Here is a 26,509-nt window from a genome sequence, read left to right on the forward strand (position 1 = left end):
TTTCATGTGGTGGAGCTGTGTATGGAAGACAATAGAACTTCATCCTCATCCTTTTTTCTCTTGGCCTCTGTGGTAAACAGCTAAAGTTTTATGCTGGTGAGAGCTTCATGAGCTTAGTGTCACGACTTTCAAGAAAATTTGAAGCTAAAATGTTTACATGTGCCAAACAGAAGCAGACATAAGACATTTCACTGTACATGGATTTTTCTTCAAGAATGTACTAATTGAGATATTCAGAAGGCTGAGATCTGAGGAGTTGGGTTGAAAGCCAACCCAGGCAGACAAATCAGAGAGATTCTGAGCTCCAGTTAACTAGCAAGAAGCTAGAAATGGAGATAAGTGATAGTCAGCCTTGAATGAAAATGACAAGTGAAAACACCCAGGCCCTGAATTTAAGCCCCAGTGCATGCACACGTGCACACCCCTCCACCCAAGATTATACGTAAGAGTCAGCAACCACCTGCCTATCTCTTCCAGAGGTCCCCTATTATAAGTTACTTCTCTTTCATTGGTAATTATTCTGAGAAAACTCCACTAATTTCATTCTGACCTCTTTAAATCCATTATGGCCAGATGGTAGTTTTCAGAATGAAAAAGAAAGAGAATAGGGAAGTCTAAGTTGGGAAATGATCAATATAACCTGAATCTTTCTGCAGCTACTACCAAATAGACATTTGTATTTTGCCCAAGATATTCAAAGATTATGGACTAAACTTATCCTGGAAAACTGGAGGCAAAATAAGCCTGAATGTGCACATTGCTTTGGGAGACAGTGGTTCTTGTCTGTTGTTAATAATGATATGGATGTCTCTTCACCTCTTGAGCCATTCAAGCTGGTCTACCTTCTGCCCTTTTCCAATAACCACTAGCATTTTGATATTCCCATGTGTACTGGCCCCTGGGCCTGTCTTGCTTCTATTTTGGCATTTCATACACATGTCTCCATTTATCTTCAGGGAGTAATGAGGAAGACCACCAAATTCCAATTTGGCATTTACTGCTGCCTCTGACAGATGAAAGAGATAGCTAATTGGGTAAGTGTTAGGTAATTAATAACTCTAATGATTTAATTAGACTAATTAACATGCCTGCTTCCAATACAGACTCTGTCTCCAATGACTTTGGTCACTAATGGTGCCAGGTAAGAGCAGCTAAGATGTCTGGACTCCATGTTACATGCACTTCATGGAGCATATAGTCTTCATTTGGGAGAAGGAAGACTAGTTTGTAGAATCTATGAATGGAGAGTACTGTCTTCTGGGCAATCTGAATTACCCTCTCCAGTATTCAGTCTTCTGAAGCTGCCATCCTACTTTTATAGTACATTGTTTTGGGGGGGGTTGTTTGTTGTTGTTTTACCAGTTTTGTTTTTGTTCGTAGATTGCCTGTACCTCAAAAGGTCAATCCCCCTACCAAACATTAGGAAACTCTTTTGCTTTTTACAGGCATGCAGGTGGAGTGCCCCAGGGCAACTCAGGTCCTGCTGCTGGGTGCTTTGTAAACAAGGGCTGGGTGCCAGCAGAGCCCTGTGACACATCACAGCAGTGGTGTGAGATGAGAGCCTGTGCCAGCTCCATCCCTCCCCTTACCCTCTGCTCCACAGGATCTATGCCTCATAGCATCCAGGCCCTTGATGAAATGCTTCATTCTCTACCAGCTTTGTCATTTTCTTTTTCTCACTCCTATGACAGTTTGCTATCTCCCTTAAATCTGCCCCTGCACCTCCACGCCAGCTAGATGACTTTAGACTTCTCCCAGTTGCTATGATTTCTGCTGAGTATGGGAGACTTCCATGTGTGGACTTAGAACCATAACCACCCCCTAAAGCTGGAAGGGTCACAGCTGGGAACTTGGAGCTCCCAGAACCTTACACAAGGGCCTGGGCATCTACCCATGCCAGACACTGCTTAATCTTGAGACTATAGAAAGGAAGAGGATGATGTCTGCCCTAAAGGATCTTGCACACTACTGGGATAGGGGTGAGAGTGAAAATGGATGACAGCCACTGTGAAAATGAAGAGGAGAAACACCAAAGCCAGATGTGGGGTGCAGGAAGTTTCTGGGAAGTGTGATGCCTGGGTGGTTGTTGCTGCTGCTGTTTCTCCTCCTCCCCCTCCTCCCCGCTCCCCCTTCTCCTTTTCCTCCCTCTCCTCCTCACTCCTCCTCTTTCTGTCCCTCCCCTCACTCTCATCCTCTCTCCCCTCCTTCATCTACCTTTCCTCTTCCCCTTTCTTCCCCCTCCTCCTCCTCCTCCCCTTCTCCTCCTCTTCCCTCTACTCCTCCTCCTCCTCCCCATTCTTCCTCTTCCCCTCCTCCCCTTCTACCTCCTCCTCTCCCTCCCCCTCACATCCCCTCCGCTTCCTCCTCTTCCTCCCCCTTCTCTTCCTCCTCCTACACCTCCTTTTTCTTTGGTTGTAGTGAGGGTTGATCCTAGGACACTTGTTTTCATTTTATTTTGTTTTTGAGATAGAGTTTTGCTAACTTGTCCCTGGAGGACCTCAAGTTCTGAATTCTCCTGTCTCTGCATCCTGGAAGCTGAGATTGTAAGTGTGCCCAACCATACTTCCTTTGCCTAGCACAAGGATGGCAAGAGTGTAGGGGACTCTGCACTGGCTTAGGGAACATAGAGGAAAACACAGAGAGAGGTGAGAGAGGTGATAGAAAGTATCTTCACAGTTAGGTAGTAAGTAACTCTATATGGTTTCTTTCCCCAAGTGTTTCCATCAGAACATCACAGCTGGAGCTGAGGTGGCTTTCAGTTTTTGAGATTCCTGACACTTAAAAAAATAACACGCTTATTTATTGGGCAGTTGTTTCTTTGAGGATTTGTTGTTGGGGGATTTAATTTTTTGAGTTCCAGGTATATTTTAGATATGAGACCCTTGTCCATTGTATGGTTAGTGAAGATCTTCTCCCAATCCGTGGGCTTTCTATTGATCATGCTAGCTATATCCTTTGCCATGCAGAAGCTCTGCAATTTCAAGCAATCCCATTTGTCCAACCTTTCTTTGATTTGTTGTGTTTCTGGGTCTCTATTAAGAAAATTTCGGCCTGTGCCAAGGAGACCTAGGGTTTCTCCTATTCCATCCTGTAATGTTTTCAGAGTGTCTGCTTTGACTCCAAGGTCTTTGATGAGAAACTTCTCTGAAGAGGAAAGATGGATGGCCAATAGACACATGAAGAAATGCTCAACCTCTCTAGCCATAAAAGAAATGCAAATCAAAACAACATTAAGATACCACCTCACCCCAGTTAGAATGGCTATAATCAAGAACTCTAATGACAACAGATGCTGGAGGGGATGTGGACAGAAGGGAACCTTACTGTTGGTGGGAGTGTAAACTTGTTCAATACTTTGAAAAGCAGTATGGAGGTTCTTCAAAAGACTCCACATAGAGCTCCCCTATGACCCAACAAATCCCACTTTGGGGCATTTACCCAAATGACCACAAACAAGACCATACTAAAGCTACCAGCATAACTTTGTTTACTGTAGCTTTATTTACCATAGCTAAGATATGGGACCAACCCAGATGCCCCTCAGTAGATGACTAGATCAAGAAAATGTGGTACATATACACAATGGAATTGTATGCTTCCATCAGAAAGAATGACATTGCCCCATTTGTTAGGAAATGGAAAGACTTGGAAAAGAATTATATTAAGTGAAATAAACCAGGCCCAAAGAAACATAGGTCCCATGGTTTCCCTTATTTGTGATAACTAGTATATGTCTGAGTCAAGCAGAAACGGTCAGATAAGTTGATGTTAGGTGAAATGAATCCCAAGATAAGTATTCAAATGTTTTTTTTCTTTCTTGCGATTGTTTCTAACATATTTATAAGATGATTTCTTATAAATATGTTATCTATTTATATATATATTTATATATAAGATGAGAAGGGACAGGAAGGGGAAACAAAGGAGGAGGCAACAATGCTTGATAAGAAATGTACTAATTACCTTGCCCATGTAATTGTAACCCCTCTGTATGGTATTTTCACAATAAAAAAAAACACACTTAAGTAACTTAACTCTGACTCTTTTAATAATGAAATTTAACTCTGCCATGCACAAGACATTGCTGGGTTGATAAAAAAAATCACATAGTAAACCCAAGTTAAAACGTGCCTTAATTACCCCATATTTTAGCTTAATCAATAAGTATATGCATATATGCCAGATGCTTGTCACTTGGAAGTGACAGCTACTCACAACTAGTTGAGAGGCTGAGACAGGAGAATCATAGTTTAAATCTCTGTTTAAATCCATCAGGACTTGTTTTGATGTGTTATTGGAAGGTCAGGTTTGAAATCTTTGGGTTTTTCCTAACATTACCTCAGCAGGGACGTGACTTGGCTAAGCAACGAATCCTGACTCCCTATTCCAGTTCCTACTCCTCAGCAGATGGATGGGAACATGGACTATGCACACCGAAAGGAAAAAAGACCTTAGAAATATAAGTCCAAAGTAGTATATTTACTATTATTATAGGCAATAAAAACTGTTATCCTGGCACAAAAGCGACACACTGCAGGGTGTATGCTGTTTCCCCCTGCAGTTCTGTTGAATGCAGTGCTCTGTCTGTGTCAGACTGTGCAGAGGGCTCAGCTGGTAGCAGGTATAGACTTTCTCTTGAGTATGTTCCTCTGGGGATGGCCTGGGAATTGACTCCTGCCTGGGTCTTTGGAGGATTGTAGGTCCTCCAGTGTTTGCCCAGGACTGCAGCCTTTTGTTTTCAGTCCCAGAGAATCACTGTTGTCATGCTATAAAAGGCTTCATAGTTGTTCATGAGATTCAGAAATACAAAAATAATACCATACTTTCCAGAGCCCACAGAGCACCAGCATCTGGAACCATTTGTTTCCTGACCATCTGATCTTGTATTGGATTGTGTTTTGTAATAAATTGAGCAAGATTGCTTCATTCTCTTCCTCCAATTAAAAATAAGAATGACAACCTTTATAATGAAAAAATAAAAAGTAGACATTTGTATCAGGAAAATAACTATCCTTGACTTACAACTCTTGCTTACATTTTTCCAAGATTGCATTTCCTAATATAGACAATATAAGCAGGAATTTCTCTTTGGACAATGATTGAAAATAATAAATCAAAGAACAAGTTTCAAGGTGTGTGATCATTTATTTATAGAAATTGACCATTGTCAATTCTATATATAGAATAGGTAGAGCTGGGAGGGAGAGATTTGGAGAGAATGAAGGAACAAAAGACATCTGTGAAAGGAAATGTATTTATTACCTATGTAATCTATGCTGTATATCACCTCTAAAACAATAAAGTAAATTAGAAAAAATAAAGGCAGACAAAAAAGGAATTGACTACTGTCAGCTATTTTAGAGGACTCTTTTTCTAGGTACTTGGAAATGACATCTGGGAAGTGGCTTACAAGTTTCTCAGCATGGTATAACTGAGGACCAAATATGTGCTAAGTGTACCAATGCTGGGTGGTGAGTAATGACATAAAAGTGTATTTTTCTGGCAACATCTAAAGGGAAAGAACATAACTTGAAATTTCTCTGGCCTTTCTGTGAAAATATTACTTCACAATGTGTCAAAATCTTTAATTTCATATTCCCCAATGGCTGGCTTCAATGCCAACCCCAATGCTTGATAATGACAAGACAATCACGAAGAAGCCAGCTATAGGGTCTGGGGCTGGGGCTTGGTGATAGAGTGCTTGCCTAGCATGTGTGAAGCCCAGGGTTTGATTCCTTAGTACAACATCAAGAGAAAAAGCTGGAAGTGATGCTATGGGTCAAGTGATAGAGGACTAGCCTTGAGCAAAATAAGCTCAAATACAGTGTCCAGACCCTGAGTTTGAGCCCCAGGACTGGCAAAAAAAAGCCAGCTATGGCCAGCAGTTCCTTAAGTGGCCTGTTTAATGGAGTAGCTAAAGACTGAAAGTTCTAGACTTCAGAATATTTCTGGTTTCCATTTTAGAATTTTCCTGATCTTGCTGTCGAAGAAAAGGAAGTGGTAAGCACAGGGTACATAAGAAAAACTCAAGAAACACTATTCCGTTGGAATAAAGTATGATATATCAAATCAATTCCAACAGCAAAAAAAACCCAAAAAACAACATTGTGAAGCTTTTCTGTAAGTTCAAAATCACCACATTTCACTCAGGACAAGTAGGAGGAGAAGAAAAGGAGAGGGGATGATGTGGAGGAGGAGAAGGAGAAGTAAGAGGAGGATAGGGAGAGAGAGAAAGAGAAAGAGAGAGACAGGAAGGAAGGAAGGAAGGAAGGAAGGAAGGAAGGAAGGAAGGAAGGAAGGCAGAGGAAGGAAGGAAAGAAAGAGAAAGAAGAAAGAAAGGAGAAGGAAGGGAGGAAAGGGGGAAGGAGAGGAGGAGGAGAAGAAAGAAGGAGGAGGAAGAAGAACAAAAGAAAAAGAAAAGTGTAAATACAAGAAGCAGGGCACCAGAATCAAATACAGTGAAAACAGGGGAAGTTAATAACAATGCTAAAACAAAGATATAGGTTGATCTATTGTGGCAGTGAAAGGTACAAGACACTATGTTGAAAACGAAGTTTCAACATAGGGGCAGGGAGGAGTTAGGGATGTGGGGAGGGAAGGGATGGTAGGGGGAAACAAAGGAGGTGGTAACAATGCTCCATAGAAAATTTACTCAAAGTAGCAGGGTATAAAATCAACCCTCAACAATGAGAAGAGCTCAGCTAAAATCAGGAGAGCAACTCCTTTTATAATAGCCCCACAAAAAATAAAATATCTAGGACTTAACTAAAGAATTCATATGGAACAATAAAAGACCCTGAATAGCAAAAATGATCCTTAACAGAAAGAACAGTGCTGGACGAATAGCAATACCAAATTTCAAACTCTACAAAACAGCTTGTTACTGACACAAGAATAGACCTGAGGACCAATGTAAGATGATGTTAAATGAAATAAACCCCAAGATAGGTACACAAGTATTGTCTTTCTTTCTTGCTATTGTTTCTAACGTATTTAAAATATACCACATGATTTTTTTTGTTTCTTTGTATGTTCCTCTCACACAGTATAACCCCTGTTTTCACTCACTGTATTTGATGTTGGTGCCCTGCATCTTGTATATACACTTCTTTAATTCAGGGAGGGGAAGGGGGAAAATGCTTAAATAAGGATAAGGATACAGGTTGACCCACTGTAACAATGAGATGTACAAGACACTATGTTGAAAACAACATGAACTTTACAACTTTGGTGGGGGGGGGGAGATAGGCAGGGATGGTAAGGGGAAACAAAGGAGGAGGCAACAATGCTTGATAAGAAATGTAGTCATTACCTTGCTCATGTAATTTTAACCCCTCTGTACAGTATTTTCACAATTAAAAAAACATTAATTTTAGAAAAAAGAGAAGAAGTGGAAGGGAAGGAGAGAGTGGGAGAGAGAGGGGGGAAGGAGGAGGATAGGGAGGAGGAGAAGGAGTTTGTGGTAGTGGTTAGTAACACCAGTGATTAAATTGAATTTCTCTTGGCCATGCTGCTTCTAAGCAGTCCCAATACTGCATCTCATTTAATCCTAACAACAACACCATGAGATGAATGTTTTTAATTTTCTCAATTTCCTGATGAGGTCATTGAATGGGAGGGAGGTTAGATACGATACCCAGGATCCCAGAATGAGGAAATAGAAACTAAAACTCACATTCAGGCATGGCTAGTACAAAGCCATGTCAACTCTCCCATATCACCACTTCTGGGAATTATTAGGGTCTGTTATCAACCAGAGTCCAAAGAGAATGGTATCAGAGCAGGAAATTTGATCTGGATCTTAAAGCTGAAAAATTTAGGGAACATGTCCACAACATTTCACTGAAGAGTTCATAAACATTTTGACTTAACTCATTTATGGGAAAAGAAGACATGGCTGCAGGTGTGGTGCTGGAATGCCTACTACTGTAGTAATCATCTGATTACCAAATTTTGATCTCTAAAATATATTGTCACTTCCTTATGACTTTACCCAAAGTGCTGAGCCTAGTCCAACAAGTTCTGTCCCTCTCTGAACAGTCCCTGAAAAGTGAGTTAAAGATACCTGACAGACTGTGTCTGTGTCCTGCTCGCTCAGCTTCCTAGCTGCTTCTTGATCACCATTCCAGTGACCTGGACCTTGGAGGTAAATGCTAGAGGTCTTCATTCCAACACCAGGTGAAGATCCCCAATCAGAATGGGCAATGCACCAGGAAACTAGCCCTCACGTTGGGCAGCAGCTCTGTGAGTTACACAAACCACACACTGGAAGGAGGGAGGGGGACAAAATTTCTTAGAACTCATGGAACATTGCATCCTCTAACCAACAACACAGAATATTACTGCTGCTGTCCAAGAAGACTCAGGTGGGATCAGACAGCCTCAGAGAAGCAAGTTATGACATGTCAAAGCTGATTGGTTCTGATTTGGGTACAGTTGAGCAAAAGAGAACAGCATGTTTCATGACACTCTCCACACTGAGGAGTGCAATGTATGAGTTAAACGTTAATCCTTTGCTAAAAATGTAGAAACCCTTAGTTATACAATCCTGGTCACATTCCCATTTCTGTTAATGCTTCACCCTAGTTATGTCATGACTTCCTAAGAATGTGATTCTTTTCAACACTCGACTTTGCATTTGATTTTCTGTTGTTTCTTTGAATGCTTTTGTCTCTGTATTAGTGCTTATGTTTACATTTTCACCCCTGAAACTTCTAAGCATAAAGAAATGTGTAGACATAAAAGATTTCTATGTAGTTTCCACACAAATGGGCAATTGTTTATATTCTTCCATACTTCATACAGTTATTTTGTAGGAACTATTTCATTAAAATCCTGTCCATTTTTCTTATCTGATCAACTTTCTCCCTAAAGGAATTACTGTTGTGAAAGGGGAAAGTTGCCAGGTATTCTTCTAACATTTAGAAATGCTTATGTACAAGTATTCTTTTGTAACTTCATGAGCAGGTTTACTATCTACTAAATATAACATCTTACATATGTCATACCTGATACTACATGATATATATTACATATGGCATACATATAAGTTTAATTATAGCATGATGTTGTTACTACAGATTGAGGATCCTTTATCCAAAATGCTTAGGCAGAAGTGTTACAAAATGTGGCTTTTTTGAGGAATGTTTATATAAATGAGCTATAAGATCCAAGTCTAAACACAAAACTTATTTATAATTCCTATACACGTTACCCGAAGGTAATTTTATACAATATTTTAAATAATATTTTCCATGAAATGAAATACTTGCACTTTGAACCACTAGAAATCAAATATGGAATTTTCCATTTGTGGACTGTCTTGTCAGTGTTCAGAAAGTGTCAGGCTTAAAGGCATGTCAGAATTCAGGTTTCTGGGCTAGAGATGATTGTGTGTGGAGTGTGTGTGTGTGTGTGTGTGTGTGTGTGTAGGGGGTATATATGCACAGGCACAAGTGCATGCATGTCTGTGTGTGTGTGTGTGTGTGTGTTGTGTGTGTGCGTGTTCTACAATTTGCCTTTGTGATTTCTTCTCTTTTTTCCTACAAATTAGTCCATGTATAGCTTCTTGCATATGCATATGAGAATTTCTCTATTTTATGGTCATATGTTTGCATGTAATCAATTTGATTATAAGCAGGCTGCAAATTTATAATTTAGCAAGTTATAATGTTGCCAGCAGTGAACAATATACCATTTTTCCCTTGCTCATACATTTGGTAATTTTAGCCATATAATTATTTCACCAGTATGCTCATTGTAAAAATGTATGTCTTTGCTTTAGTCTACATTTTTCTGATTACTAGTGAGGTTAAACATTTGTATGTATGTTTATTAGTCTTCCAAGATTCTTCTCCAGTGAATTCCCTGTTCATTTTCTTTTATTCATTCTTGGTCCAGGTTTTTCATCTTTGTCCACCTGATTCATAGTTCTTTATATATATTCTGGATACTAATTAGTTATTGGTTGCACATGTCAACCTTTACTTCCATTATTCATTAAGAGTGCAACTGGTTAAAAATATGAGTAGATTTTCAAAATACTATCTGTTATCTAAAACTAACACATTAAAAAAAATGGCCAGGCACTGGTAGTTCACATTTTTAATCCTAGCTACTCAGGAGACTGAGATTTGAGGATTATGGTTTGAAGCCAGCCTAGGCAGGAAAGTCCTTAAGACCCTTATCTCCAGTTGATCAGTAAAAAACCAGAAGTGGAGCTGTGGCTCAAGTGGTAGAACTCTAGCCTTGAGCAAAAAAGCTCAGGAACAGCAGCCAGTCCCTGAGATCAAGCCTCAGGACCAGCATCAAATAATAATAATAATAGTGATGATGATGATGATGATGATGATGATGATGATGATGATGATGATGATGATGATGATGACAATGATGATATGATGCTGCATATGGTGGTTCCATCTGTGATCTCAGCACTCTGGAGGCTGAGGCAAGGAGGCTATCAAGTTCAAGTCCAGCCAGAATTACATAGCACTATTTTATCTCTAAGCAGACAAAAAAGTGATTCCTAGTATATTTTTACTTGCTTTCTAATTTACTTAATTTTACATTATTTAATGATTTCCCATTTTTATGAGGCTGCTAATCTTTCTGTTCATATATTCTGATTTTCCTCACTAAAGATTGCTTTCTCGTTTTATAATTTTAATTTGTGAGCTATGTCTGTTTTTACTATGGGAATCCAGTACTTATAAAAACATCCCTCTATGGGATGGAAATGTGGCTCAGTGGTAGAGTGCTTGCCTAGCAGGCATGAAGCCCTGGGCTTGATTCCTCAGTACCACATAAACAGATAAAGCCAGAAGTGGCTCTGTGGTTCACGTGTTGCTAGCCTTGAGCAAAAGAAGCTCAGGGACGGTGCCCAGGTCCTCAGTTGAGTCCCCAGGACTGGCAAAATAATCTCTTGGTAGTAGTTGTGAATTTGCCCCTGCCAGAGGCTCCAACTGTACCACCAGTCTAGGACCAGTTGTGCGTTGATGTCTTACTATGACAACTCCTGTACCACACAAGTAGTATAACTTGTCACCCTACAACCACACATAACATTATATCTTACTCACTAGAGACTGTTTTTTTTTCTACTCACTTGTGCTGACAAAATCAAATTTCCCTTGCATTCTGAGACTGGTCATTGAGATGGCTTATCCCCTTCACTGAAGAAATAGAACTTGTAAGGTCTTAGTCTAATGCCACGTTTCAAGTCCCAGCACAACCTCCTGCAGGCCAGATTCCAGAAAATGTGTCCACATTCCAGAAAAACTCCAGGGCCTTCTATAAAGGCATATTCCTTGTCTAATCAATCCCCACTGGGTCATAATAATATTGGCTCCTGAGGCTCCAGTCTTTCATCCTGAAACTACAGGATATGTTGTTCCCTCCTTAAAGTTCACCTTTGTGAATCCTTATTCAATGCTCCTATGTGTTTAAGAAAGTTTTCCATGGTGTTCAATGTGCCAGGTTGCTGGCACATGTGCTATTTAACAAACAAAAAGAATTACTGCCAAAAAATTCGACAGAAAATTTGTTTTTTCACTGACTTGATCCTTGGGGATTTAAAAAACATTTACTACAAAGAAGATGCTCTAGCATACCAAATTTTTCTTTAACATGGCCTTGATTTTTGTTAAGCATTTCAAATAGCTTCAGTCTTTATTAATCACGAAAGAATCAACAGAAGTGGTTTTAGGGCTTATGCTCATGTTGTTTTTCAAGTCCATATTTCACACAATTCTACTCTAGTCTTTGATTTAACTTATGAGAATGAATCTCTCCCTTACTTTTTTTAGTTACTCTTGAATCTTATGCTTGCCACTTCTGTAAGGGGCAAAGACACTACAAATTAACCTTTAAAATAAGACACAAGTATGACACACTATATATTTTAAACATTAAATCTGGTTTGAAAATATTTTAAAACAATTGTCTTTCAATAAGTTCTTTTGAAATGCTACAAGATGTGATTTTTATGGGTTTTTTTTAACAATGTGACATTTTAGATATCTTTCCTCTCTTCAGAGCCTGCTGGGTGAGCGAGAAGGGTCAGGGTAACAAGGAGCAGAGATGTTCCACACTAATTCTAATCCTCTACTTTGCCTTAATCCTTTCTTCATTCCCCCACTAATGAGGATACTGACTAGGGAACAAAATAAAAGAGACAGGCCTTCTGGGAAAAGTCATAATTCTGTTTCTAGGCAGAAACAGGATTGCCAAAGTTTAGCCAGTTCTGATTTTAGCTGAGCTAGCTGCGAGAGAGAACTATGGCTTTAATAAGTTTGAAGGGAGTAAAGCATCAAGACATAAAAACAGGCCAACAATAAAGCATATGATGCACTGTTCTTGAGTGCAATCAGTGTGTGGACAACTGGAAAGTAATTGTATTCAAAGAAAGGCCATCTTCCTGCTCTGGGGGCAGTGGAAGGCAGCAAGCACCATTCTATTGCAGAATATGAATGCTGTTTTATTTTAGAACAGTAGACAATAACAAATTACACCTAAAGACACAATGTGGGGTTAGGAGCAAAGATCAAGTAGTAGAGCACCTGGTAACTTGGTGCAAGGTCTGCAAGGAAATAGAAGAAAAAGTAAGGAGAGACAAGGGGTAGACTGAATAGACAATTCTTCCTAAGCTAGATGAATCCATGCATCATTGGGTAAGTTCATCATATTCTCATATTTTGTTGGGGGTTTTCTACTTGGAAATAATAGCAAGTGCCTCATGAGAATGTTGGAAAGATAAAATGAGAACATATATCTCAAACTGGTTTATAAATATGCAATAAAGGATGACAATGATTATACCCATACCATTTATTATCTCAATATCTTCATTAAAATTGTGGCACATGCAAAATGCTATGCCAGTCATGGAACCCAAACATCTTACTGAAATAAAAGGGTGCCACCAAGCAATTCCTGAAGAGCTAAGAGACTAAGCAAGGGAAGTTTGTATGGCTGCGTGGATCTCTGTGCAGAGAATCACACTACAGTCACAGAGGACGAATCTGCAGAACAGCCTGCATATCTGTGTTCACGTGATGTCTGAAAGACAGGAATGTGACTGTTGGGCTGTCTCCGAAGGCAGCTAGCTTTCCAGCCATCCACACTGGCTTCACAAAGGAACAATGGATGAGGTGACTTGGTACTCAGCCCCTCTTAATGACGGTTTTATTGACCCTCATTGTAAATTATTCTGCAAGACACAAGCTCACTGTTGGAGAGCAGAAACAGATGACAGATCTTCTTAAAACTGCTTTTCTTAAAATGGAGAACTGTGTGAACAAGGAAGACAATTGAGTGAAATGGAATGGGTTTGTGATTATTTCTTTTTTCTTTTTTAAATACAAGGTTTCACCATGTGTCTTAGGCTGTCATGAAATTCACATTATAACCCAGGCTGATCTTAACTCTTGATCCTCCGGCCTCAACCTCCTGATTGCTGGGATTACACATATATACCACCATACCTGGCTGGCTTGTGGTCATTTATTCACTTTTTGCTTGTTTTTGTTTCACTCAGGCTGTCTAATGATGATAGGGTTTTGCATATATGATCTTATTTCCTCTTCACAATAATTCTATGATGTAAATGCCTTAATTTTACAATGTCAGTCCACTCCAGGTAGTAAACAGTCCAATTTAGCCTCTGCTAAATTTCATACTTTCTTCAACCTCTCCCAAAAGAAAAATTACTAGGGCCAAATTTTTATGAGTTGAGTATCCTATAAGGCCAGATACAAATAGTTACTTTATTTTTTTGGTGAATAATAACAATGAAGCAGAGAGGAAAAAGCGCTGGATTAAGAGTAAGGATGACAAGGTTCTGATCCCAACTCCATATTTAACGGGCTGTTCAATCGTCTACCTTTTCATGTTTCTGAGGATCTCATCTAAGTAGGCAGACTTCACTCAAGTTAGACACTTAAGTCTTGTCTGATTTCTGAGTAAGGGCAGGCAGAGATAGCTTGTCTGAAGTAGGTGAGAATCTTTTGTGTAAATAACACTAATCTATGGGTAGAGGTGTGGCCTAAGTGGCAGAGCCACTGCCCAGCAAGTGCAAAGCCCTGGCTCAAAACGTAGTACTGTCGAAAGAAAGAAAGAAATATTAATAACACCAACTCTGAAAGCTCACAGTGGTTCAGTTTGAGTCTATCTTGAAAAGGAATCCACACAGTAATTAGAGCAAGAAGTTTAATGTAAAGAAATGTTAACCAAAAATAAAAAGAAATTAGAGTAACAAAAACTGGCTGTAAAGAAGTGAAGAGAACCAAATCTAGGAAGAGCAGATTCACTCCAAAGTGTGGCTCAAGTGCCTACAAATAGCAGCTGTATCTCAGACACCAACTCTGGGGCTGAGATAGAGCTTCTTGCACCCAAGCCTGAGATTCAGACCTTGTTTGACCTGGTCTTAGGTCATGAGAATGGGGCTCTCATGATTGGCATTAGTACCCTTACAAAAGGAAACTGGAGGAGTTCTCCTGTTGTCTTTCTGCCATGTGAGGTAGGAGAAGATACAATTATGCAAATTGGAGGAGGGCCCTTACCAGGACTCAACCACACTCAAATCATGATCTCAGATTTCCAGACTCTAGAAGTATGAGAAAGAAATTTCTGTTTTTAAAAGCTACCCTGTGTGTAGTCCTTTCTTATAACAGTGTGCACTGACTGACAGAATCATTATAGGAGAGCCTGACTCCAACTCACAGATTTGCAAAGAAGTCACTGATGCCACACTAGTGGGACTTGGTGAAAATTCTTCTAAGTTGTCAGGGGACACTGATCAAAGGATGGTGTCGCAGCAGAAAGATTCTATTCAATTCTATAAGTTTACCAAGGGTTCTGAGGAATGCTGCTGGACACAACACACTGTATGAGCCAGGCACTGGAGGACCTGTGTATGTATTTCAGGACCTAGGCACCAGGGCTCCTGTGTACTTGCAGGAGCTCAACCCTGGAAAAGTTGCTCTCAGCTTTGAAGCCTGGTAGGGACACTCACTCCACCAGAAAATAAACTCCAGCTGAAGGAGTCATTGCTGAGCAAAACAAAAGCAGAAAACACACCCTTTCGCTTACAATGTCTCTCCACCACCCCCTTTCTGGTATGGTATAATATTGTCTGAAGGAAAACGAAAAGGATTCTTTTTCATAGACAACACAGAGAATTGTAAAATGGCACCCAAGAGGCAATAAATCCATAAGCTGTACAAGAAGGCATTAAAATCAGTCTCACAATGAAATGTGTGGAACCTTGCACTATGTCTTACTATACTTTAGTGATCATTTATTCCAGAGGCTGGGATTCAGACACCTGTTGATCAAACCAGGCCCCACCAGCAGCAAAGATCTGTAAAACTTTGTAAGTAGCATAAGGAAGGCCACGTGTCTTCTAGTTTGCCACTGTCCTTCCCGTGGGTGAGTTTCATACAAATACATATTAGCACCTGTGTTAGTGATTCCCAACCATCTATCTGTTACATTTTTGTGAGACAAACTAATCTTTAGAGAATTTAAACAGTAGGCTTAAATTGGCACCATCTCCTGGGCCTACTCCCTTCTCTGTCATAGTTAAACAAAATACAAGGTGAGGTTAATAACACTGTCTTGGATGCTGGTTTCTCTTGAAACTTTGCTTTGAATTTGGGCTGTGTGTATTCATTCTTTGCATAAAATCAGGAGCTTATTGGGGAAAGTGTGCTCAGATAATTCTCTGTGGCAGGAAAATAATGAGTAGCTTATGAGGACTTGCTAGTCCTCAAGTTAACTACCTTGATATTAAGTATGCCCTCATGTAAAACCCCATTCAAAATCTCTTAACCACCACCAGTCCCTCACAATCTGTAATTACTACTGCAACAACAATTCAATTGATTTGCCTTTCCTTCCTTCGCTTGCATTTTCAAAGCCATTACTGACATCTGATGAGGTTGTAGAGATTCCTATCACTGCACCAGAAAGGGAAATCTATGCTATTTTCATTAAGTAACTAAATGTTAGGCCATTTCTGATTCTTAAACAATTTCACAGTCTTGGCAAAGTGAGAAAGAAAACCATTATTTCAGCATTGTTGCAGGACTGCTGATAATACTGCTGGTAGTAGCAATGCATTTGAAATGCCAAATATGGTATGCTTTATGAGATGCTTTTATATATATATATATATATATATATATATATATATATATATATATATATATATAATTTTATCAAAAACAAATCATCAGAAATTTTATGCTTGGTCCTTTTATTTTCTAATTTAAGACTAAGATGCTAAGGTGAAAGATGACTTGAAAACATTTTAGCTAGTTCTGAACACAAATTCAAACTTAACTACTTTATTTAAAACATCAAAGAAAATTCTTAGGGATATGTGTGAAAATGGATTGAAATGGATTTGGGAAGTGAAAGAAGGGAGTAAAGGAGTGGATGACCAAGATAGATTTATGTATGAATGGACATATCAAAATGTAAAACCCCTTTTGTAATTAATTGAAAATTGTGAGAAGGTAAATAAACAAATAATAATAGAAAAGAATAAGATGAAATACATTTACAGAATTTGATAACTACTGAAATCTTAGACACCTATGTAACTTTCAAAAAATAACCCGGCCCATGGGTTTGTAATCAAGTAAATTATGAGGATGGTATGTGGAAAAGAGGAATGTGTGCCTATAGTCCCAGTTCCGTCTCAGGTAGGATGATCACTTGAACCTAAGACTTTAAGGTCAACAGAGGGAAATTCTGCCTCTAAGAACAACAGCAACTTGTAATTTGGGGAACTATCATCTGTAGCAATGGGTCAAATTCAACTCAAAGTTTTGAGGTGCAGGTGCCTGGTGCAGGTAGGCTTCTATATTTCTTTCCTCTCTCTCTCTCTGTCTCTCTCTCTGTCTCTCTCTCTGTCTCTCTCTGTCTCTCTCTGTCTCTCTCTGTCTCTGTCTCTGTCTCTCTGTCTCTCTGTCTCTCTGTCTCTCTGTCTCTGTCTCTGTCTCTGTCTCTGTCTCTGTCTCTGTCTCTGTCTCTCTCTCTCTCTCTCTCTCTCTCTCTCTCTCTCTCTCCCTTTCTTCCTTCCTTCCTTTCTTTCTTTTATTTTTTGTCTGTCATTGGACTTGAACTCTGGGCCTGAGCTCAGTCCCTTAGCTCTTCAGCTCAACCACTTGAGCCACAGTGCCACTTCTGGTTTTCTGGTGATTGTTTGGAGATAAGAGTCTCACAGACTTTCCTGCCCCGGCTGGCTTTGAACCATGATCCTTAGATCTCAGCCTCCTGAGTAGCTAGGATTACAGGCATGAGTCACTGGTGCCCAGCTCTATATTTCTTTTATTGTCCCAAAGGCAGGAAGGAGAGACTCCTTATTCTCTTCCTTTTATTTGTCTTTCTCTGTCTTCAGACATGATAGAGAAAGAAATGTGTTTCTTTTTCAACATCAAAGTTATGCTGTGAGGTACTATCACAATTCTCTCATGCATGCAAAAATATCTGAGAATCTATACTCTGTTAAAAGCAGTCTTTGCTGTACAGAACCCAGCAATGAAATAAACAGCACGTTTCTGCTCTTGGGTAGCAAGAATTGCTAAAGGGAACAGAAAACAAGTTAATCAAGTAATCACTGAGATTATCCTATAGTAAACACTGGAGAGAAATGAAGCTGGATTAGGAGCTGCCGTAGGTGGTGAGTGACACAGGTGAGTGACACAGCTATGGATAGCATCAGAAAGACTTTCCAGAGGAGGCAACTGTGCAGAGAACATATAAAGTGTTTGAGAAAAGGACTGTGCTTATTTTGCAAGCACTCCCTCCAAAACAGTGGCAAGCAGATTCTAAGGGATGATAGTGAAACTGAATCTGTCACCTGGAGGGCAGAGAAGAGAAACCAAAAGTGGAGGAGGAGCAGATTGGAGTCTTCCTAACAATGGATTGAGCACTTGAACATATCTGGTGCTTAACAAATGTGTGTTGAAGCTGAGTATAGTCAAGCTTTTAGCTACACATAAATCTAGTTAATGTTGCAATTCTATCAAGAACAGTATTTCAGAATGCCAGTATGATGGACTTCCTTTATAGTTAAGCTGGTGTCTATCTCTGCATCTCATCCATCTGATCATCCTCAGAAGAGAAAAGAATCGATTTATCTCAAGGAGGAGGAAGACATAATATATTATAAGGAATGAGGGAAGACTCAGCTATATGAGAAAGGAGGGAATGCCTTCCTCTACTGACCGAAGGGATTGTGGAAAAAGAAAAAAAATGTTATAAGGTTGTCTTTGCATCCTACCCCTGGGTCAAACATTGGGATGGTAAACTCTGACAGATATGGAGGAATCTGAAACATCAGGAATGACAAGTGGAGCAGAGGTGCTCCTATGTTTTTCTCTCTTCTTCTGAATACAACATTTCTGTCAAGTTAAGGCCCTACCCTTATAACCTTATTTGACCTTTAGCAGTTTTGATAGGCCCTTTTGCCAAGTACAGTTTGGCTTTGAACTAACATTTTCAAACCTCAGCCTCCTGAGTACCTAAGATTACAGAGGTGAGCCACCAGCAGCCCACGAGAAAAAACTATTCTAAGAGTTCATGGGAAGGAAGAAGTGGACAACATCAGATTTGTATTTTTACACGTCGCCATATTTACTAATATGTTACTGTCAGTCACAGTGGAATTGTGAAGACATTGCCCTTTTTCATTTTTTCATTTTTTTGTTATTATAAAGGTGATATAGGTTGACCCAGTGTAACAATGAGATGTACAAGACACTATGTCGAAAACAAACTTTGCAACTTCGGCGGAAGTGGGGGTGGGAGGGGAGATTAGCTGTGGAGGTGGGAAGGAAGGGATGGTAAGGGAAAAACCAAGGAGGAGGCAACAATGCTGGATAGGAAATGTACTCATTACCTTACTCATGTAAGTGTAACCCTTCTAGAGTATTTTTGTAATAAAAAAACATTAAAAATAAAGGTGATTTACAAAGGGGTTATAGTTAAGTAAGTCAGGTAAAAGGTACATTTCTTTTTGGACAATGTCACCCTTTCCCTCTCTCTCTCTACTGCCCTTTTTTTAAATAAATTAAATTTTATTAGAACACAGCTACATCCATCCCTATACACATTGTTTATACATGTTTTTGCAGTATAATGGAGTGCTCAAAGACATTATGGCCCCTACAACTTAAAGTGCTACTATTGGGAGCCTACAGAACATACTTATGAGTCCATACCCCAGATGATGATGAAAGCAACCATGAGGAACAGCTGGTAGCTTGCTCAGTTGGTAGAATATTTTCCTTGCTCACATGAGGCCTGGGTTCAAACTTCAGCATTGCTAACAATGATAACATTTGTGAACATATGCCATGTTGGCCAGATATTGAGGATGGTAACCCTTTTTTTCTTTTTTCTTTTTGTCAGTCATGGGGCTTGAGGACAGTAACTCTTAAAAGCAGTAAGTCAACTCTAATACAACATACAAATGAAGACGCTGAAGTCCAAAGATGCCTGATCAAAGTGACATTATAACTAATAGGATTCCATGGTTTGTTCTCTTAATTCAGTCATTTAATACTACATAATGAGAGATTCTATTAGTGTCCAGTGCATTAGCCATTAAGGACATAATTGTATTTTTTCAACTGTAGGTAAAAATAACCCAGTCCATTATAGATCAAAGTAACCCTCAACACTGTTCATTGAAAGTTTGCAAGTATCCTTCCTTCCTCCTGGTCTGTCTATACCTTTGAAATCTCTATTATTACATTTTCTACTATGATTTAATGGGGGCAAAAGAGAAAGTAACACAAAGTCATTTTTTTCTGGAGAAAGACTCATGGCTCACTACTGGAAAACCATGAACAGTTGACTTCCAATTTCTACCTTGCTATTTTCATTAGGTTCCTCTCTTCTAACAAATGAATAAAATCTGAATCTTAGATAAACAATAAATAATTTAAATATAAATAAATCTTACATAATATTTAGGATGTATACAAGGTATCCATTTTTTAAAATTACAGGGTGTCTGTTTTTTTTTTTTGTAATTCTAGCAACCTTACCCCTAACCCACATTTTTGTAGCTTGATGACTTAGCCATCATGGAGAAGTGAGAGCTTACATGGAACGCCTCATGAGGTAAGAAGAAATGCACAGGATTTACCGTAAGAGGATATATGTGCTGAACTAATGGCATTGTCCTGACTACATCTTATTTCTGTGAAATAGAAATATTAGTGCCTGACTGTTAGGATTTTGTGCATACTCAGTGAAATGTATAAAAGTATCCTTGGGTTTGGCAAGGTTTAGTATAACTTTGTTGTTGTTTTGTTCCAAGTAAATTTGCTCATTCATCTTAGTTATGCCCTCTAGTAGTTCAAATACTAAAGAGCAGCTATTCTTCAACAAACCATCACCATAGCACTGTCAGATTTTTGTCCCTTAACTACTCCCTTACCCATAATTCAACTGAGTTATTTAAATACCCATTAATGCTAATTCAATCAGAAAACGAACAAAAATCCTCTCTTGATTTATTAATTCCATGGAGGAAACAAATTCAAATGCAATGGATCAGGCTGCAATAAAATGAAGAATATTTTATACCCATGTCCCTGGTGTGCTCCTTGGTGAATCTTAGTAATTCACCATCATTTGTATTATCCACTTGCAAGTTCTACGTCCATACTCAAATTTTATATCCTTAAAAATCCCTTGAAGAATAGATTTCTTGCCCTCTTTATCCACCGGGCAAATGCCCAGTTCTTCTAATTCAAAGGATTAGGAGTAGAGACTGAAATTTTATGGTTGGAATGTATGCAGTTTTTCATCTCTTTCCTTATTTGAGAAGGAGAACAATATGACAAAAGGAAAACAATTTATGTGAATAATCTGGAGCCACATGGTTTATTCTCAGACTTCACTTACACTCTTTGGCTCTATATGCTTTTAGCAAATAGTGGTGAGTGCCTTTCATGGTCCTTATACTGCATAAAGGAGACAATGCTATGTTTACTGTCTACAGGAGATGAATGTGTCAGAATATCTGTAAGGAAAACCTCAGTCTGTAAGCATGTTTATGACTCATAGATTTCTTTCTCCAAACTCTGTGCTAAATTCCTATATAAGCACAAAATCCTTCAATTGTATTGTTGACTATGATTATTAATATTTCTGGTGGGAAAGAAAATAAAACTGAAGAAATTAAAGAGATTGACTATTAGAAGTAAAAAAAAATCACCACAGTAAAGGAAAAAGCTTAGAGCCAAGGGGATTTTTATTTCAGATTATAATGGGGCCTGTTTGTTCAATAAATAAAATCACATACAAGTCATTTTGCTCAAGTAAAAACTGTCAACAGGATTTAGACCTTTAAACAAATATTAAACCTAAATTTTTATATGTAATCATAGGAAATTAATGTGGAACATTTACAAAATTCTTTTCTCCAAGTAATATTCCCCCATTCATCTTAGAATCCCAAATGAAAACTAACACACTGTTCTGCTACAGACTAAGGTCTTTAAAATGGTCTTTAAAATCCCAAATGCATGAGTCAATTAACTGCCTGGCATTCCTCTTGCCCATAGAGAATATTAGTCTGATTGCTACAGCCTGTTCTCCTCAAACATGATTTCCATGCACCTGTTGTTCACAATAGAAAAAAAAGGCTCACTAATGTATCACTCCCTCAAAAGAAAAGAGGCTACAAAAACCATCCCCTGCTGTTAATAAATGCTGAGCCATAACAGATGAAGAGGTTTATAAGAGAAGATGCGGAAGGAATACCTGATGTCCTGGCTTAAATTGTGCCCCGAAAAAAAATGAAGAGATTTAAGGAAGACTATGGCAAGAATGGGAAGTTTTTACTACTCCCACACCACTCCCCACAGGTGCCACTGACTGAGGACCAAACCACCAGATCTCTCTTAGAACCTACCGCAAGTGGTGGTCATCTCTGAAATAAACTACCCATCTCCTGAGCTTTGCTTTTAATTTGTTAACCATATTTATAGCATCAAGTAATTGTACAAGAGTGTTTCACTTTGACATGTCTATTTAATCAGACTCACCTCTCTCTCCTGTTTCTAAATCTATCTCAGCAACCTTCACTTCCCATTTTCATGCATGCACATATTTTGACCACATTCACTCTCCTTCACCCTCTTCCATTCACCTCTCCCCTTCCACTATACCGCCATCAGAGATAGGACTTTTTCTATATTCCTGTCATTCCTTTCTTAGTGTACACTAATTTTTCAAAGGGGTTTCACCATGCTATTTCACACATGCGTGTATAACATTTTAGTCAGAGTGTTCCTTCCTTTACCCTCACTTTCCCAATTGCCAAACCCCCTATTATTCAACAGCTTTTAATTTATTGTCTTCATTCACAGATGCAAAGGGCTGTGGCACTGTTACCCCCTAACATCTCCACAAAGTCATAAAATTACAAACAATATATATACATATATAGCATGTATATATGTGTGAATATATGATCATGATCCAATAGATGTTTGAATATAAGTTCATTTTTTCAGTCTAGTATCCATATATAAGGGAAAACACATGAGCATTGCCCTTCAGAACCTAACTGCACTTAATATGATCATCTACAGTTCCATCTATGTCCCTGAAAAAGATATAATTTCATTCTTCTTTTTCAATTTTAATAAGATTTTTAATTGTGAAAATACTGTACAGAGGGGTTGCAGTTACATGAGCAAGGTAATGAGTACATTTCTTATCAAGCATTGTTGCCTCCTCCTTTGTTTCCCCTTACCATCCCTGCCCTCCCATTCCCCACCTCCAAAGCTGTAAAGTTTGTTTTTCTACATAACATCTTGTACATTTCATTGTTTCAATGGGTCCACCTGTATCCCTATTTAATCCATTTGTTTTTTCCCTTCTCCTACCCAAATTATACCAACATCAAATACAGTGAAAACAGGGCTGAATAATGCCCAATTGTATCTATGTACCACATTTTCTTGATCCATTTATCATAGGGCATCTGAGCTTGCTATTGTGAATAGTGTTACAATGAACATAGGTGTGCAAATGCCTCTATTGTATCCAGACTTACATTTCTTCAGATAACTGCCCCAAAATGGTACCACTGGATTATTTTGTAGATACATTTGTAGGTGATTTTGAGGAACCTACATATTGATTTCCGTAGTGGTTGCCCTAATTAACATTCCCACAACCAGTATACAAATAATTTATTTTTCTCTTCATCTTTGCCAGTATTTGCCCTTGTTTATATTCTTAATGATGGTCATCTGACAAGAATGAAAGAAATCACAATGTCATTTTTATTTGCATTTATTTTATTGAGTGTCTTTTATGTATTCATTGGTCATACGTACTTCTTTTAAGAACTGCCCATTTACTACATCTGCCCAATTATTTTAATTGGGTTGCTGATTCTTTGGGAGGTTAGACTTTTTGAACTCCCTATATATTTTGGTTATTAATTCCTTGTCTTATGTATAGATAGGAAATGTGTTCTCTCATTCTTCAGTCTAGGGACTGTTTCCTTTGCCATGCAGAAGCTTTTTAGTTTAATGCAATTCCATTTGTCAATCCTTGTGCTTTAGTGGGTGTTTGTTTGTTTGTTTGTTTGCCAGTCCTGGGGCTTGAACTCTGGGCCTGAGCTTTTTGCTCAAGGCTAACACTCTATCACTTGAGCCACAGCACCACTTCCAGCTCTTTCTGTGTATGTGGTATTGAGGAATCAAACCTAGGGCTTCATGCATGCAAGGCAAGCACTCTACCACTGAGCCACCTTCCCAGCCCTCAATTGTTTTTTTCCATAGATAGTTTTATTGTAAAAATACTGTACAGAGGGGTTACAGTTACATGAGTAAGGTAATGAGTACATTTTTTTATCAAGCATTGTTACCTCCTCCTTTGTTTTTCCCCTACCATTCCATCCCTCCCCAACGCATGTGATTGTAACCCTTCTGTACAGTATTTTCACAATAAAAATTCATTTAAAAAATTAGTCAAGAGGCTGGAAAGGTGGCTCGGTGGTAGAGCGCTTGCCTTGCATACATGAGGCCCTGGGTTCTATTCCTCAGCACCACATAAGCAAAAAGAAAAAAGCCGAAAGTGGTGCTGTGGCTCAAGTGGTCGAGCGCTAGCCTTGAGCTGAAGAGCTGAGGGACAGAGTCCAGGCCCAGAGTTCAGACCCCACAACCGGACCCAAAAAAAAAAAAATAGTCAAACTACAATTCCACAGTGAAGGGGAAATATAGAGTCTTTATTTGACTTACAACTACTTTGATCTTCTTCTTGACCCCATCCACCAACTAAAAAAATAATAATAAAAAAGTCCAGTGCTTAGCTTAAAGCAATAGTTTTGACATTCCTTTGGGTTTGATTGACTATTGAGTTTGTAGAATTTTCTTTTCCCTCCCTTGGCGTCTGGGATCATGGGGAAAATGAAGCTTATGTGGCCTTTGAGGGTAAATAGGTCTAAAACTGTAGGCAGTATCTGTGTCTCTTCTAGTCTTTAAAACTATGACCATAAGCCCCTGGTCACAGCTGGCCCTGCACCCTCGCTGCTGCAATCAGCAGCTGCCATCATTTGATCTGGCCTCTTGCAGTTTGGACATTGACTGATGGCTCTCCTTGGCTCACACAGCCATTGTCCATTTGCCTGATTCTTTAGATCTCTCCTGAAGTCTAGGACTTCCATGCATTTGCCACAACATCAAACCCCTTTCCTAAGAAATAGAGTTCCCATCTACGTTTGACTTCTCTCAATCTCATCTACACTTAATTCACATCTACTAAAGCACCCAAAGCAAGCCAAAAAAAAAAAAAATAGATAGCATTGCGAAGTTCATCCTTTTCTACTACACAGCACTACTAGGCTTACTTTGATGAAATTGTCCCACAGCTGATACGGTCATGAAGGGTCATAATTGCAGTCTAATGTCCCAGGTTTAAAGTACAGCAAAATCTTCAAATTACCTGACTGTCCTGAAGCTGACCATTTCTCTTGAAGTTTGATCTTGAGGTGGCAGTGGGAGATAAGAGAATATGATTCCTTCCGTCTCTGCCTCTCATTTTACCTACAGTCCCATGGGCTTCCTTCACCTTGGGGACTTAGTCATAGTATATAGAATGGGTCTCATCTCTGCACTCCAGAGTGAAATCTATCATCTGGGTCATTCAAGTTAGTTCCTTTAAAGAAGATTTAGAAAATCCTCATTCTCTTCCAAGTCTGATGTCTTTTTCTTTCATGAAAAGGTCTCAGGATATGGCCCAAGCTGACCTTGAACTTGCTATTCTTCTGCCTCTGCCTCCAAAAGGCAGTTTATTCCATGTGTGCATCAAGGCTAGCTCCAAGCCTGATTTTTAAGCCCACTATTTTCTCACAGGAGAAGGAATTTTGGAGTCTAGAGGTAGAAAGTCTCAACGGTATAAAGTAAAAAGAATATGGCTTAAGAGAGACAAGAAAATAGATAACTTTAATATTTGCAAAATATTATTATGATACTATAGAGAATAGAAAGTATATTTATAAAGGGGTTGAGAATGGTCAGTGGGAGAGGGCTGAATGTAGACATGTGGAACAGAGTCAAAATAGTGATTCATGGAGCATTATAGTGAAATGCATAAGCATCCTAGTAGAGTCCCCTGTGTTAGAAGGCTCTAGTTATTGCTCAGCCCCCCAGCCCTCCATTTGGTAGTTTGTTTAGCTTCACCATTGTTCTCATGCCTGTATATAATCTTGCATTATTTGATTTAGCTAAACTGCTTTCCTGCTCTTTAAGCCAAAATACCTGAATGAACATAAGTGCTTAAGACTTCCATAATGCATAATATATACCTTGTGCACCTGGGCACAACTAAGTACTATTTCCTAATTCCTGTAATGTCTTTTTAATCCATTCCTCTAAGCTGCTATAGCCCTGGAGTGCCATGTTACTGTAGCTGACTTCTTCATTCTTCTGAAAGTCCATCTTTACTTCATTCTTTCCTGCTCAGAGATTTATCTGCTGTTCTTCTTTTTCCTCTCTATAGTAGGAGTTGCATTAGTGCAATTTTCAGATTCTATCCATTTATCAAATCCAATTCCCTGGTGTGTTCCCCAGGCACCCATTCTAGGCAAGCTATGAAGGGACTTTGAATAGTGACACACTGTGTGTGCTTGCTCTTACATCTTCTACCTGTCCTGAAATAATTTTTGCCTCTACTCACTGCTGACGTAAATCTAACCCATCATTTTCCAAATCCAATTCAATCCAACTTATTTTTCTTTCTCTGATTGACTAGTTGTTCAGGGTCTTATCACACTACTTTAGTAATAAAGAATATTCTATTTTAATCACAAATAGGATCAATTGCTGAGATCTTTTGACAACTGCTTTCCTCTTTTTTACTAGCATAAATTAATTGTACAAAGAGATTTTTGAAAACTTCCTGTTCAGTTCATTTGTCCATTTATTGTTTGGATTATTTGTACTTTTTATTGTTATTGTAAAGGTGT

At 38.9% G+C, this 26,509-nt stretch overlaps 1 protein-coding gene across 3 annotated transcripts in view; it reads right to left on the reverse strand.

The window, feature by feature from the left end:
- Upp2 (uridine phosphorylase 2) overlaps nucleotides 1-26,509 on the reverse strand; it is a 204,521-nt gene that overhangs the window by 29,092 nt on the left and 148,920 nt on the right. Inside the window, exon 1 of one of the 3 annotated variants that reach the window (XM_070022815.1) lies at nucleotides 8,066-8,133. The exons of the other annotated variants lie outside the window; for them this stretch is intronic. The gene's annotated coding sequence lies outside the window, so the exon portion shown is untranslated. Of the gene's footprint in view, nucleotides 1-8,065; nucleotides 8,134-26,509 lie in introns of those variants that run through there. 3 annotated transcript variants of the gene reach the window in all.

This window comes from Dipodomys merriami, unplaced genomic scaffold (genome assembly GCF_024711535.1).
Source record: "Dipodomys merriami isolate MVZ:Mamm:240054 unplaced genomic scaffold, mDipMer1.0.p SCAF_1, whole genome shotgun sequence".
NCBI lineage: Eukaryota > Metazoa > Chordata > Mammalia > Rodentia > Heteromyidae > Dipodomys > Dipodomys merriami.